Below are 16,438 nucleotides of genomic sequence, written 5' to 3'. Positions count from 1 at the left end.
ATTTGTTTATATTTTCTATTAGTAGCTGTTATTGTTAATGATTTAAAGTATCACTTTGACTGCCCCCTCCCCCCCTCAACCTACTGCTACCTGAATTACTGTTGATGGTTTGCACCTGTAACTTTTCTTTGGCAAACTTTTCTTGAGGCTGCTTTGATCAGAGAATGACCAATAGTCAATGACTAATATATTTAGAGATTAAAAAGCCCAATGCTTTTGTCTCAAGGTGACACTAGCTGTCTATCATAATTTTGCAAGCTGTCTTTCATAGGGCTCTAGACATCCTGTGGATTTACATTCCTACTTGATCTTTTTGATTTCTTCCTCCCTTACAGGTTTTTGCTGAGATCACTTCCTTAGTACACTGCATTCATGTGAACCCTTTTATCAAGTTCTATTTCTGTAGAATATCAAGTATTTTTCTCACTTTGCTCTTCATTCCTGGAGTATTACTTCCATCTCTCAAGTCAATAGATTCTATCTTTGACTGTGTCTATTTGGAAATTTGGCATATCTGTGGATCTTTTTGTGCATCCCATTCTGTTTTCTTTTATCTCAGTTTCTTATTTCATCCTGGCTTTCTTTTCCATGTAATATACTATTTTTAAAAAGATTTATTTATGTATTTGAAAGTCAGAGTTACACAGATCGAAGAGAGGCAGAAAGAGAGAGAGAGAGAGAAAGGTCTTCCGTCCGCTGGTTCACTCCCCAATTGGCTGCAACGGCCGGAGGTGCATCAATCTGAAGCCAGGAGCTTCTTCCAGGTTTTCCTACGTGGGTGCAGGGGCCCAAGGACTTGGGCCATCTCTTGCTATCCCAGGCCATAGCAGAGAGCTGGATGGGAAGTGGAGCAGCCGGGTTTTGAACTGGCGCCCATATGAGATGCCAATGTTTCAGGCCAGGGCAGTTACCTGTTGCACCACAGCATTGGTCCCCATGTCATATACTTTTACATGCTATGGAAGATGCTGTGTGCCTTTCTCTCAGGTTTGTCTTGATGCCTATCCTAGATTATTTTCACAAGAGAGCTTAACTCTGAGTTAAGATGGTTCTTTTCAGAGCTGGGGTTGAAGAGCAGGTTGATTCTACAGCTCAGAGCACGATTCCCAGTATCCAGTGTTTCTGTGTTTTTTCTCTGGAGTGGTTTTGGGAACCAGTGCTGAAAAATACATGCTGGTGTCCATTTCTCTAAGACTCACTGTTCCATGGCCTCTCCTCTCCTGGCCTCTAGGGCTAACACTGTCTTGGTTGGGGATAAATCTCACAGAAACATTGTGCCAAGGCCAGTCTTCTATTGCTTCTGAGTTTCTATTTGTGAATTAACATAGAAAGCTTAATTCATTCAGTTAATCAACAATTATTAGCTCATTTCCCCATGCTTTCCTGGGGACTGGGTTGATGTTTACCATAAAAGCAACACAGATCCATCAAAGAAAGAAGTCCAGTGATTCTGGATGTCACAACGATCTGAGCCAGAAGGCAGTGGTGTGGCAAGTCTTCTTACACGTTCCTCCCCTGCCCCCCATTTTTTAGACTTTCCTTATTTTGTCTGTGGTATATTTGGGGTAAATTTCCTCCATATTCGAACAACAGTTTCACTGTTAGAGTCTGCTTTGCATCTTGGTAAGAGGGATTTGTTTTGGACATTGGTAGAAGGCATTTTGCTTTCACAGATGATCTGATGGGAAGGTGTTTGCCTGTCTGCCTCACGGACTACTAGCAGCTGAAGGAGTACAGTTTAATTTTGGGTTTCTGTTAAACATTGATTTTTCTTAATGACAAAGTCCATATCTTAAGTAGATTTTTGGCCATACCAGATTTTAAGCGCATTTGACTTACTAAGTTTATAGCTGACAGAAGAAAATCATTTCAAACATCTTCATTGCTAGACAAGCTTTGGATGAACACTGTAATTCAACACGTCATGTTGTCCAGTAGAATGTACCAGGAATTCCTCTCCCAGATTCCATCATTATCCTTGATTTTTCTTTGACAAAATTCACTTGACAAAGTAGACAATTGTGGTGACATCAATGAGGTGATGTTGCCTCTGGTTTTTACTAGACTGGTTTTTACAGAAATACCACTGTTCTTTTCATATTTATATCTTGCACCTACAGTGTTGTTCATACCCTAAGTTGTCTATAGGAGTCTCTTCATGAAATATGATCAATGCCCATAATTCTGAAATAAGTATATTAAAGAATGAAGAAACAAATAACAGCATTTAAATGATGGGGAGTCATCAACATGCTTTAAGTAGCATTTTGTGCTTTGAGTATGACTTGGTTTTCCTTTAACTACCAAATATTTGAGAAGCTGAATTTTATAAAGGGAATTTCTTGTTTTGCAGCATTTTAACTTTTCATGAGTGTTTTGAAATGTTCAAATGAGATTCTGTGTTATTATGTTAGATACAGCACGGACATAATTTTCTTTTTAGATTCATGCAGAGTTATTGTCACGATTTTTCAAATAACTCAGAAATGTGCTTTTTCAAAAGCATATCTAGCATATGTGTACACTGAAACTGTTGAAAGTTTACTTTAATTCTGATTGTCATCAGTTGGTTACTTTTTTGTCATACTAGTGGAAGTGTGATGATGGAGTCTCTGTTACGATATTCATTCCTGGCTACTATGTGTAGTGAGTATGTCTCAGGATGATCTTAATTTTACTATTAATTGCCAGGGTTGGTCTGGCTGCTTTGTTCCATGCTCAGCCTTATGCCCTGTGCAGAAGGGATGATAAATATTGTTTATTATTGTCCCTTGTGACCTGGGAGCATTGGCTAATTAAAACCTGAATTTCTATAAACACATGCTGACCTCTCTGAATTTCAGGCCTAGTGTGCTCTCAGGAATCTTTAGCCACAGTTCCTTATACTCATCGAATGCTCCTTGGCACAACTCATGGATCCAGAGCAGGAATATACACAAGGTCTCCATGAAAAGGTAATGCTCAGTGGAGCAGAGCTAGAGTATAGATCTTCAGGCCACTAAACTTTTCCTTCCTTCACCTTTGGAGGAACTGAATTTTTTGAGGAAATCCCATATTATATTGTATCTAAATTTTGGGGGGACTGAATCTAGATTATGTAACCGTGTAAGATTTTGACCCAGGAGTGTTTTGGCTTTTTCCTTTTGGTAATATAATATCTATTTAAAATAGTATCTATATTTTTCTGATTATTAACGTAATAAATGTGTATTATAAGAAAAAAGTATTAAAGCAAGACAGAAAAATAAACTTCTTATAGAAAATTAGTATTAGCTATGGATAAAATATCTTTCAAGTCTTTTTATGAATTAATTTTTGAATATTTATTTATTGCCTGAATATATTACTCTGCATGAAAGTAAATTACTAAAGGTAAGCTTAAAATCTATCATAGTTACCTTAAGTTCAGTCCCCACCAAATTATTAATTTTCTGTGTGTTTATTCAAACAGCTTTCTGTGTAACACACAGACACATACACAGGTGCAAGGGTGTGCATGCACACACACACGCGCACACACAAGAATAAATGCCCCATTACTCCTTGATATGTCAGCATGTACTTCAAGCATGGACACTATCCTATATAACATATTAGAGCCATGGATATCAGAAAACCAGTATGAATACAATGTAACCATTCAAATTTTATAGATTCTCCCAGCAATGCCCACCGTAGCTACTTTTCCCAGGCCAGAGTCCAATCACGTATCATGTAATATGTTTAGTCATCATTTCTCTATAGTCTCTCTCAATTGAAGCAGCTCCTTAATCTTGTCAATAATGACATTTGACTTGTTTCTTCATGGTTAGAGTTAGGCCATATTTTGCTTATAGTGATACTCTGGGCTTAGTACATCATGAAAGAGACCAATAATGATGATATATGTTATATGATCTTTATCAAGATGATATCTGCTAGGTTTCTCTACTAAAATTTTAAAAATATTTTGGTTAATTAGTAATCGGTAAATATTTTTCAGAGAGTTACTTTATGACTATCCTGTACTTCATCAAAGTCTCATCCATAATTTTAGCATCCACTGCAGATATTTGCTTGAAATAAAGTAGTATGTTTTCTCGAGGATATTTTTTGATTCCATCTTTCCTTCCAGATTTATTACTTGGCATTCTGTGATATGACAAAGCTTTCTAGTTTTCCCATTTATTTTTCATGTTTAAAATATTAGTGCAGAGTCACAGACTCCTATTTATTCAAGAGTTATGATTCATTATTATCATTATTTGTCTTGGTAGCTCTATTATCTAACATTTGGCCTTGCAAGATCATTTTTGCATTTTTTTTTCTAATAATATGCTCCCTTCATTCTTTGAACAGTTGCTTATTTTCTGTCACAGCCACTTCTCCAAGGCTACGTGACTCTTTACTAGAGGGGAAGGAGGGAGGATGTGCAAACCAAGGTTTCGGTACTCAGTGTGCTCATTATTACTGAGGTGTCACTGATTCCAGGACAGAGCTTAAAAATAAGCATGCCCATGTGTACTTCTATATTTATTATGTATTAAAAAACATGCATTTACACTAATACCCCAACCAATACCAACACAACACCACAAAGTCTGCTCTAGCATTTTCTCCATCCATACTTGTAACTTGTTTCTCTAACGAAGAGAAAGCTTGCTCCAACTAACTTCAGTACATTTATCCATTTGCTCAGTCTCTGTGTCAACCTCCCGAACTTGTAGGTTGCCTCTTTTGCCCCAGCCATACTGAATACACCAACACAGCTGGGAAAGAAAAGAAGAGGGTCTTTAAGATTGTTATGAAACATAATTGAGCCTATATTTTTCCATCATAATCTAGTCTTTATCGTCATTCCCCTTTTGCATAAGTCAGGGACTGTGACATACTTTTGCTTCTTTTTATCCCTCAAATCCCTACTTCCCATATAGATATCATCTAAAATCTTACTTGCTGATGAACATACTTTTAAAACTTAGTTATATTTATTACTGATTTTAAATAGGTTTTTATTATTTCTTATTGTTATTTCCTCCTGAATCCATTCTTCCTCTTGCTAAACTATATCCTTTAATAATACTTCAGGCCAACATAGAAAGGCAAATACTATATATTCTCATCCATATGTGGAGGGTGAAGAGAGTAGAATAGTGATGACTAGAGGCTGGGCATGGGAAAGGGGGTGGAAGGAGAAATAGAAAAAGCTCAGGCAACAGAAAACAAAACATGGTTAAGTAAGAACAAATAGTACCAGTGTTTTATAGTGTGATAGGGTGTCTAACGTTTATAATTTATTATACATATTGTAAATAACTAGAAGAGGAGTTCAAAGGTTTCTAACACAAAGAGATGACAAATGTTTAAGGAGATGAAAATGCTGTTTACCTTGATTTGAACATTATACACTGTATATATTACAATATTATCACATCATATGCCATAAATATGTATCATAAAAATTTTAAAACTATAAACATTTTACTAGCTATTGGAAGACTTTGTACGAGGGCAAGCCATAATACTTGATGACAATTAAACTACTAATACAGCAAAAAATACGTCAGCGTATTTGTCAGTCTGTAACTGGTAAATGTCTTTTTTTCATTCCCATATTCTAATATTATTTGTCTGGTTGTAGGTTCTGAATTATGCCTTTCTGAGTTCTTTAAAGTTTTTTCCCCATTGCTTTTTAATTTAGCTGATATTGCTGATGTAAGACTGGTCCCACGTATAAGATTTATATATAACAATCATTAATTAAAGTCAGTAGTAACAAGCAACCAGAAAATTTAGCAAAACATAATATTCCATTCAAGACAGCAACCAAAATTACAAAGGATTTTGTATTTAAACAAAGTAGTCTTAAGATGTCTGTGGAGAATAATAAAATATTCAGGGGTTTCATTTTTCTTAGCTTTTTGGTTCCTTGAAATATGGATCAAAGATATGTTATAGATATAGCAGTGTTATATATATAGTAGTATTTAAGATATTAAAAACATTTTCAAATTATTAAAGTAAAAGTGATGTAATTTTTAATGATTCCACAGAAATTTAATATAGCTGCATTTCTGTCAGTTGCTTCTCTCCCCCTTGTTAAAATTTCAGGTCCATCATAACACAATTCTGAATTTCAAAATCCAGGTTAGTATTCACTTTTGGAGTTTATATTTTCTCTTTTAGTATTTATTATGATGCACTAAATTTGATGGATGTATTTATAAGAATTATTGAAGCAAAAGTGTGCATGTAATTTTTTATGATTATTAATGTTTCTTTATAAGGGCTCACGTTTCTAAGTTTGTCAGATTCATGTCTCCATCAGCTGGAAAGTGACCTTGAATAATTTCTAAGGAATACAATACAGATGGTACGTTTTCTGAGCCCTGCATACTTGGCAATGTGTTCCTATCTTTCTTACAAAGTAGTAGCAATGCGTTTGCATTGCTCTTTAAATTAGCAACAAGCTTCCTGTTCAAACTGCAATAAATGTGGCTGCTTTTTGTCTTGGATGGTTAATGTTCAGAACAGAAAAAAGTCAAGGACAGCCTGATTTTTCTTTTGCTTTAGAGATAATATGTATCTAAAATTTGTTTCCCTACTGAGTATATGTATGCTTTCACCCATCATTAAAATTCCAAGAATGTATCAAAACATATGGATCATTTAAATATATTGTGGCCAATATGTTTATGGGTTGATGGAATAATTCCAACTCCTTTGCCTCTTGGTCCAGTCGACTCTGCCTCATTTCTCCTTTCCCTCCGCCTTGTTTCTCTTTTCTCTCTGCTTTGTGGTTCCTTCCCCTATATCTTGTGGTTCCTCTTGTTCTGCCTCATGGTTCCTTCCACTGGGTCTTGCGCTTTCATCCCCTTTGCCCTGAGTTTGCTTCCTCACTGCCTCTTGGTTCCAGCCCTTCTAACATGTGGTTCTCTCCCATTGCCTCAGGGCTCCTTCTTTAAGGGTTGTTTGGTGACACTCAGGGTCTCCTTGAAGGCTCATCTCCCCATTCTCCAGACAGGTCATTAGCTAACTCCATGAGTTAGGAGATTGTCCCTCTGAACTTTTCCTCTCTTGTTTTTCAGCACCAACTGCAGGCACAGAAGATGTGTCTCTATGGCCCCCTCAACCCTGGACTTAGCTGCCCAGGGCTGTGTGGGAGTCGTGCCTGAGTGGACATCACTTGTCTGATTCATTTTAAACTACCAGGGATAATCTTGTGGTCCACGGCTTAAGTCAGGTTTTTAAATCAATCTTTTAAGCACACTGATCGCTTTGTTTCTTATTACCAGATTATTCTTTGTGATTAGAAAATTAACAAGGAAAGAAGGAGAAAGGGTTCCTCACAAAACCCTGATATTTGGTCCATTCCTTCCTTCAGCTCAGAGCTTCATATCAACAATATTTTTTCTTTTTCCTCTTTGTCCTTCTTTTCCCTTTCCTCCTCCTCTTTTCTTCTTCCTTTCTTAGTTTTTTTCTGCTGAATTCCTCTTTAAATTTAGAAATTCCTATCATTCCTTTGGTTTCTCTGTGTGTTTTATTTTCTTGATCTGCCTTCACTTTGCCTTCCCCAGCAGAAAGTCATGAGAAAAGTAGCCAGCCAAAGAAAAATGGAGGGCAACGCTCCTGCAAATGCTGGGATGTTTTTAGTACAATAGTTTCCCTACTATGATCATCCTCAACCTGGATAACAGAATTTCTGAGATGATAAAGTAAAACCATCACCAACTATGAACTTCCTCCTCATTCTCTCAGCTGGACATAGGATGGAGTCAAATGTAGAATCACACTTTGTTATACCAAATCCATCCAGTATTCCAATACTAACAAACATATACCACTCCTCAGCAAGCACAAGACAGAAACCAAAAACACATAAAACACACACAATATATGGCACTCTGAAAAGTGGATCTGTGTGAGTGAATAGAATATGTGTATCCCAGCAGAGCAATTGCAAAACAATGGGAAGTGTCAGAGAATTTGCAGATTGGGTCTTACATTCACTATAGCTGTACTCAGTAGGAGGTAGACATGGAGGTATCCTCATTCTTGGTTGAGTGCAGTAGGAGAACAACTCTGTCGTGTGATCTCTGGTCATTCACAGTGATCTGGAGTCTACAAACAGAGGTAAGGGCAGTCCTCACCTAATCAAATTAGAAGATGTCAGGGATATCTGCTGGGATTCTGTCCGCTCACTTTGCTGGTTCCCTACAGTGGAAATGGACTGAGCTGGCCCTCCATCCTTTCTGTGTGATAGGCACATGGACAATGTCCAGGGGTGATGCACTTCTCTCTACTTCTATACATAGGCAGTCATTTCAGTGACCGCTTGGAGAGCAGATCAGAATTAACCATGTTCAAGTTGTTCGTTTTGCTTCATGTCTTTTTACTCTTAAGTAGTTTACGTGGGTCTCTTACTCTCTTTCCCTATTTTAAGGTGGAGGTAAACTTAATTACTTCCTAGAGGCATGAATATAAGTGTAGTTCATTAATATAGAAAAGATTTAGCAGTTGTATAAATTAGAAATTATGATTGGGCTTTTGAGTAGTCACAAATATTGCAGCAAAAACAGTTGTGAGTTAAGGACTGAAATTTTCAACATTCTCTGTGAATAAAGTACTTTTTGTGTATATTTAAAATAGCCACTGGATATCATAATTTTGTTTAGTGGTGTGCTGTGAGGTAACCAGAACAAGAAGTAGTGACATTCTCATAGGAGACCATGTGGGCAATCAGAATAGGAACAAATAAAGTGTGCAGTTTCTTTTTATTGTGCATCTGTTCTTTCATCTCTATTTTCTTTGAAAGAATTGTTCCTCCAATAAAACAACCTTATGATGAGTTTACTATGTTTCCATAATATTATGATGCAAATATTTCTTTACAGCCAGAGTTTGAGAAAGCAGAGGTAACAGGCAGTGTTTCGGTTACCATTTGGATTTCCTTTCTTGTTAAATACATGCAGAAGTTGCTCAGAATCTACAAGACTCAAGACTGTGTTTTGTGTCTTACATTTTATTGTTTTGCCACTCATTCTTAAAACTCAAATAATGTTTCACTTTAAAGAAATTCCTTTTCTCTTCCTTCTAATACCTGGCATATGGTAGTATGTAGGTCATTATTGCAGACTTTGGGCCATTTGTCTGAGTCTGAATTCTATACCATTGTTAATTAGCCATGTTAAGCCTCGATTTCCTAAGTAAGTTGAAGATCATATACCTTTACCAAGTTGATGATGGCATATATCCATGTGAAAATTAGTACTTTTCAATGAGTTTAGCAATCAAAGGTGATAAATAATAGCTTACTTTGTAGTCATTCCTTTGTTCTAGCATAATATGGAGATAGAATCTGTTTGAATTGCAGAGAAGTGAGTAGCTCCTCTTTTATGGCTAATGTTTTCTTTATTCTCTGTGGTATACCTCTTCATGTCAGAAAGTTATAAGCAGGGAGAACATCTATTGGACAAATTAAACAATAAGTGATACTCTTCCTCACCTGCTTTTTAAAAATTGCATTATATGAGGTGTGATGCAGTGGGGAAAAATGTCAACTTAGTGAGTGCACTAAGGAGTTAAAGCATTGCTGTTAAGGCCGGAGCTAACAATCTCATTATAAAGCATGTGATTAACACGGAATTCTCAATTAAATTGGAACTTGTAATTCTTAATAGATAATGGGGAATGAGATCCCCTAAATTTAATTTTAATATTGAACAAGCATTTGCTCCTACATCTGATGTTGATTGCTCTTAATACACAATTTAGTCCATGAAAATAGTGAACAACTTTGATAATAAGTGGTAATTCAACTGAAATCCACAAGACATTTTGATTATTCTTCCAGAGACAGGCCCTAGTGAGTGTTATCAAAGCCACTGTGGAACACCAGACCATGGTTTACTTTATTTTGTTGTTCTCTCTGGAGTCCACCTCTTCTCCATCAATTTCCCTCACCTATCTTGGCCTCAGTGTAATCATTTTTCAGCTTTTAGCTCCTGTATTTCTACCTCCAGAAAGCATCAGTGGCTCCTTCGATTAAGGTATGTCCTTCATTAAGTGCTTCCTTCCCAACCTGTATGAAGATACTCATTGCATCATGCTGATGTTACTTGGTTCTCTTCTCCTCCTGGCTCACTTCCAAAACCAGCTAGGAAAATAAAGGCAGAAACGATGGTTCCCTACATCCTAATTGTTCTCTTCCATATCTTTCACCACTAATGTAGGCTTGGCCCATTTTAGATCTTCAAATTCTCATTGAACAAATAAGTAAATGAGTGACTAAATGGTTAAGTAAGTTGCCAAGTATGACATTTTCTTCACTTAAATTTATAACTTAAAGCTGAAATTGGCAGTTCATCATAAAACCCACAGGTTTGGGTTAAGAGTCTATGAATTAGCAAATACAATTTAATAAGGCTGTCTAAGTGGCTTTGTTACAGTGAAAAATATATGTACAAGTATGTTTACGTTTTTAATTCTCAATTCAGTACTACTAAAGGTCATGAATAGAGTTAGTTTCTAAATGAAAATTTTGGTTTACTACGATAAAATCATTGATCCTAAGTTAGCAAAGTATGTCACACAAGTATATGATCAACCCCTTCCCTTTAGACAGGTTCATTATAAATTTGCAGGTTTTATTTTTGCTCTTGACGTTTGAAAAATGTTGTGGACTCTTATTTGATTACTCTAATGAGTTTCATGATACCATGTTTTGCAAGCATTATTAACAAAGTTGAGGACCACAATTTAACCCCAGATATGTAAAATTTCTTCTTAAAGTGGTTTTATTCCTTTTGGTCACTTATTTGTATTAAATCTCAAGACATACTGAGCTGAATTTTTAATCTCAGTTACAGTGAGGATGTCTTCTCTGCTACCTATGAGACAGTGTGATGAAGTAGGAAGAACCTGGATCTTGACTTAGATTAATTTCTGTTTAGATTCCACCCTACTTTGTATTGAAAACTTCATACATTTCTTATTTCCATGAGTCTCAGACTCCTTTTGTGTATAATCATCTAATGATACTGAAGCCATGAGAACATTGTTTGAACTTCTATTACACAAATGCACCTAGAGAACACAAATAGTATTTTCCTTTCTTGCTTTCTCTGCTTCTTTAATTAACCAGAAAGGATAGGGGAGGAATTCCCACTTTCTGGGTCACTAACATGAGCAAGTTTGTGGTATTCAGTTGTAGCAACTGAAAATGGATTAAGGCAGTCCTAATGTAGTATATGTTAATGTTTTAGGTTTATCTCCTAAACCAGATTAAGAATTTTGATTCCATCATGAATGAATTTTGTCACTCCTGATGGGGATAATTCAAAAAATGGCAGTACTTTGGGAAGAATTCAGAGATGAAGGTTGCAGAATGGTTGCTGTGGGGGCAAATTTGAGAAATACCCATTCATGAATATTGAATGGATTGCATAAAATTGCCCTCAGTACCACAGAATATTATGGCTTCATTTTTTTGTTTCGTTGTTTTTCTGAAACAGCTTTTTATTAACTAGAAAAGCAGAATTGCAACACAAAATTTAAATGTTTGTCAATTCAGGCACAAAAGAGATGCAAAAATGTTTGCCATGTGACTATTACATATTCATAGAGCTAATGTCATTCAGCAAATCTTACACTAATACTTAAGATTATTCCATGACTAAAGTACCCCAGATCTAACAATCATAAGCTGTGTTAGCTCATCTCTCTATAACATTTTAAAATTACTTCCAAAATTGATTATTTCCTCATCAAATAGAATCTGCAAACTAAATTAAAAAATATATTAAAAGATGATGAAAACACTGCAAACCAAGTAACTGAGTTTACAGAAAATTCTGGGAGTGCAAGTAAGATAAAATATTGAGCAAGATCATCAACTAGCACAGATGTAAAATTGTTCCAATTTATTCATGATTCTGATACTAATATACTCAAGGGATTTTTGTAGAAGTTGATCTGGGTACTATAAATAAACCTTGACACCATACTTCTTGTCTTCTCTCCCAGTGATGGTTGGTGTAAGGTGAAGCAATCCGCTTTCTCATATATTCCCCAAAATAACTATTCTGTACCAGAGAAAACACAATTGTGGAATGAAAACATTGGAATTTTTTAAAATTGTAGTTTACTAAGTACTTTTCCACCCTATCTTATTTTTCCCAAGATTTTCTATATTTAAACATATATTTCAAACTCCTGTCTTTACAGATACCAAGTGAATTATCGTATACAAAAGGAAGTTTTTAACAACAGTTCTGACAATTCACTTTTAAGGAAAAATCATTTTTTAGCCTCCATCTGTTTTCAATTGATTAAAGAGAAAACAGCAATCCTATGTTATTATTAAATATCACAAATGAAAAGTCCTAGCTTAGAAAGTATCTTATTTTGGTCACATTTCAACAATCAAGAGTTCAGGTTAATGGGAAGGAAGAGGCAAATGTAGAAGAGGCACAACATGTAGGCCAGGTATATAAAACCATGCATTCAGGACACAATTTTGGTCAATTGATTACAATATTTTTTCTTGTATATCTTACAAAGCCTATAATAAAAGTGCTGAGTCTATAAATCAAAGAAAATTCAATAGAGCATTCAGCTTCAAATGTCATAAATATATGAAATTCTAATTATGAAGTCTCTACAATATATTTGCATGTTTTCATATACCAATAAAATACACAAACTTGGAAATCTGGTTAAGCAGTTAATTTTCCCTGCATCTGACATTATCTTGATAAATAGTCAATAAAGCCACAAATAAAGGTATGGTAACTTTTGGAATCTATCAGAATTTTAAACCTAAAAAGGTCGGCAGCAATTCCATGAAATAGAGGGGTATTAATCCCCTATTTTGTTTTGCTTTTTGTGTCACTTGTTTGAAAAGCACTAGAATTGGCATTGGCACTATGGCACAGCAGGTTAAAGATATGGGCTGCAGCACTGGCATCCCATATGGACACTGGTTCCAATCTCAGCTGTTCCATTTTTTATCCCGCTCCCTGCAAATGCACCTGGGAAAGCAGCAGAAGATGGCCCAAGTGCCTAGGCACCTGTACCCACAAGGAGACCAGCTCTGACCATTGTGGTAATTTCAGGAGTCAACCAGTGGATAGAATACCTCTTTCTCTTTCTAACTTTGCCTTTCAAATAAATAAAATAATCTTTTATAAAAATGAAAAACCCTAGAAGCTGACATGAGGTTTTCTATACATAGTCCAATAACTTGGTTTTCTGATTTTAACTTCAGATTTTTGAACTGCATCTACTCTTGCAGAGAGATTTTTGAATGTGTGTTGGAGTCACAATACCTGATTAATAAGTTCTGTATTTTTCTCCACTTCCACCTGATTTTCAGCATCAACTGTATCTATGTCAGAATTCATTGTCTAGGGGAAGAAACTCTGGATGCAAAATCCTTGATGAATGTTCTTCCATTGGAGGCACTGGGAAGGGGAGGTAAAGGGAGAACACCTCAGGCCTGGAGACATGGACCAACTGACCAGGACCATGGTGTTAGATGCAGGAAATAGGACTCACATATGCCCCAGATATTAGAACCAGCAAAGTATGGAGCAACCGAACTATTAGGATGAATGCCAATGAAACAAGGGCCTAGCTTGAGATGGTGGCCATGGGAATAGAAAAGAGAAGCCATATTTAAGAAATGTTAGGATTTTCTAATTGAGGTAAGAGTTTGAATGAATCTGAGACAAATAAGCAAGAGTTGAGAATGACTCCCAGATGTTTCCCTTAGGAGGGGAGGAGGGTGCAAACTACCAAGATGAGAAACATGAGGAGGAAGAACTATTGAGGTGGAGACAGTGAGTTAATTTTGTACATGCTATATGTAAGATAATTACAGAACATTTATTTATTTAGAAATTGTAACCCATCAGGTGCTGGGTGAAGGTCTGAAAAAATTTTGGAGAGATACAAAATATTGATTACTGCATATTTTAAAGAAACGTATGTTCTATTAAGGAACAAAAGACATGACAGCAACTAACTGAATGTTTAGTAGACTACTCTAATAAAATGCAAGAGAGTGGCAATACCAAAGAAAATACCCTTTTTAATCTGAAAAATTATTAGGTCTCATTTGATATTTTGTATTAAGATAATTATCAATGAGAAAAATTTGATAAATCTGAGAGCCTTCATAAATGTTGACCACCTTAGCATATAGTAAACAAAGTTCAATTTCTAATTCATATTAGATAGCAGTGTATACTTTTGTGTGAATATAAGTAGAAAGAAATACTTTTCTTGGAAGAGAATCTCTGCTTTATGAACATAAACTTTCTCTTTGCATGTATTATTAATTGAATCTTACCCTATTTACTGAAGCCACAGTAGTAAAAAAGATATATTTTAGCAATTTAAAGTTGGATATTACCATATAAACTTACTAATAAAATTTTATCTTTTTTAGCCATTTAATATAATATTTTTATGAATTAAAAAATTTCCAAAATACTTCTGAAGAATGAAAATCATTTATACATAAAATCTTAAATCTTCTACCCTGATTTTTACTTTGACTAGCCCAATAATTTAAATTATTTCTATTAGTTCAAATACATTTAGCAGTATAGTAAATTGTATTTCTTGATTACTACATTAAAAAGAAAAATTCATATTTTATATCATTAATCCACTTTTATGGATATATAATTTCTATGGGCTTTATTAGTAAAATCAGACTTTCTCTATAACCCATTTAAAAATATTTGTATAGCTTAGGGTTGAAGGCTTCTTAAATTTATTTTTATATTTCAAGCTTTCTATATAAATGTATGTACTACTAATTTTGAAAGAAGAACAAAGCTCCTGTGAGTTATATTGTAGATGTTAATGACATTGTTAAATGATGACAGATTGCTTTAATGGCAGAGATGCACTTAATTGGAGGAAGTCTAACAAAATGCGCTATTTCATATTCCTTAAAAGAGTCAGTCAAGAGCCATCACCCACTTATAATTGTCTTAACCCAAATCATAAAACATGTGTACTATTAAAACTGATAGAAATTGCAAGAAGCATGTATTCATGCACTGTACATTCATCTAGACAACCCATTAAATAGTGTTTGTTAACCTTTAATTCAGATGTCTGCAATAAGATAATATAATGTAAAACACAAGTCAATAGAGGGTCGTAAAACTGTTTCTGTTACAGTTTTTATTAGCTTGCTATTTGATGGTGAATGCTGTTACACCCTGAAGCAAGTCTTGTATGCAAGTATGGTATCAATATATTTTGCTACAAATTGAACCTATTAAATACATGAAAAGTATTATGTTTATTTCTAGGATCTGTGAAAATGTAGACATAGTTGTTGATAAATGTCACCATATAGTGTTCAGTTTCATGGACTTGCCCTTGCAATTCAAAGTACCCATGGGGGCCCTTGGTTGCACCCTCCAACTTACACTGCCATAAAACCCAAAGTGGCTTAGCTACCCACAAGGTTTTTAGTTTAATTTTTATGTTATGTATTGGATTTTTAAATGGTAAATATATAAACATACATATATATTTTGCATAGATAAAAGGGAAGAATATTCTAGTAAAATGGGTGGAGGATTAATAATATTTTCATTGGGTCATTTTATTTCATTTTCTAGCTTTTCTATAATGAGTGTATGAAAAGTTTTAAATTAACTTTGTTACTGTTGAATAGAAAAAAATGATGATGCAGCCAGAGCTAATTTGCTAATGTTAACAAAACTATCTCCTTGCAACAGGAGAATTAGCCAGAGGAAGAACTTTAATTGAGGTTTCACATCCATTTGATTAGCCAGAGCGGGCTTGCCTATAATGTGCTCAGTGTCGATGCAATTTATTTGCTCAAGTTCAGTGATGACTGACTCATTTGTAGTAGCCATCAAGACAGTCATGTTGCCCCTCAACACCATGATGGATCACACCAGTGTTCAAACTCTGGTCAGGAAGTGGACTTTACCTGCTGTCTGTTAGGCTCTTCTCTTGCTAAGAGTTAATAAGCGATTGACCTTTGAAATTTGAACATTTTGGAAACAAGGTAGAAAGGAGACTTCACAAAATAACTTTCATATTAATTGACATGTTTAGAGAAAACTGCTAATCTACTTTTCTTTGTACTGGCAAGAATGTGGGTTAACCTAGATCCTAAACCCATTTAGGTAAGGGGGAAAATCTTGGTGCATTTCTTTGTAAGTCATTTCTTTCTTCCATGCATATGTGTACAGACATGCACTCAAAGAAACATAGGTGCACACACACACATATACAATAACATTCAGATTTAAATTTGCTGGTCATCAGGAACCAAATCTGTTTGTATGAGTCCTCTGAAGTCACTAATAGGTTCTTTTTTTAATAGAAAGCTTTATTTAATAAATATAAATTTCATAGGTATAACTTTTGGATTATAGTGGGTCTTCCACCCATATCCACC

General features: G+C 35.2%; 1 pseudogene; it reads right to left on the bottom strand.

Moving 5' to 3' along the window:
* Positions 1-12,845: 12,845 nt before the first annotated feature.
* LOC133770549 (short coiled-coil protein B-like) lies at positions 12,846-15,899 on the bottom strand (annotated as a pseudogene).
* Positions 15,900-16,438: the final 539 nt, after the last annotated feature.

This window comes from Lepus europaeus, chromosome 11 (genome assembly GCF_033115175.1).
Source record: "Lepus europaeus isolate LE1 chromosome 11, mLepTim1.pri, whole genome shotgun sequence".
Lineage (NCBI taxonomy): Eukaryota > Metazoa > Chordata > Mammalia > Lagomorpha > Leporidae > Lepus > Lepus europaeus.
This window is presented reverse-complemented; position numbering and strand designations above follow the sequence as displayed.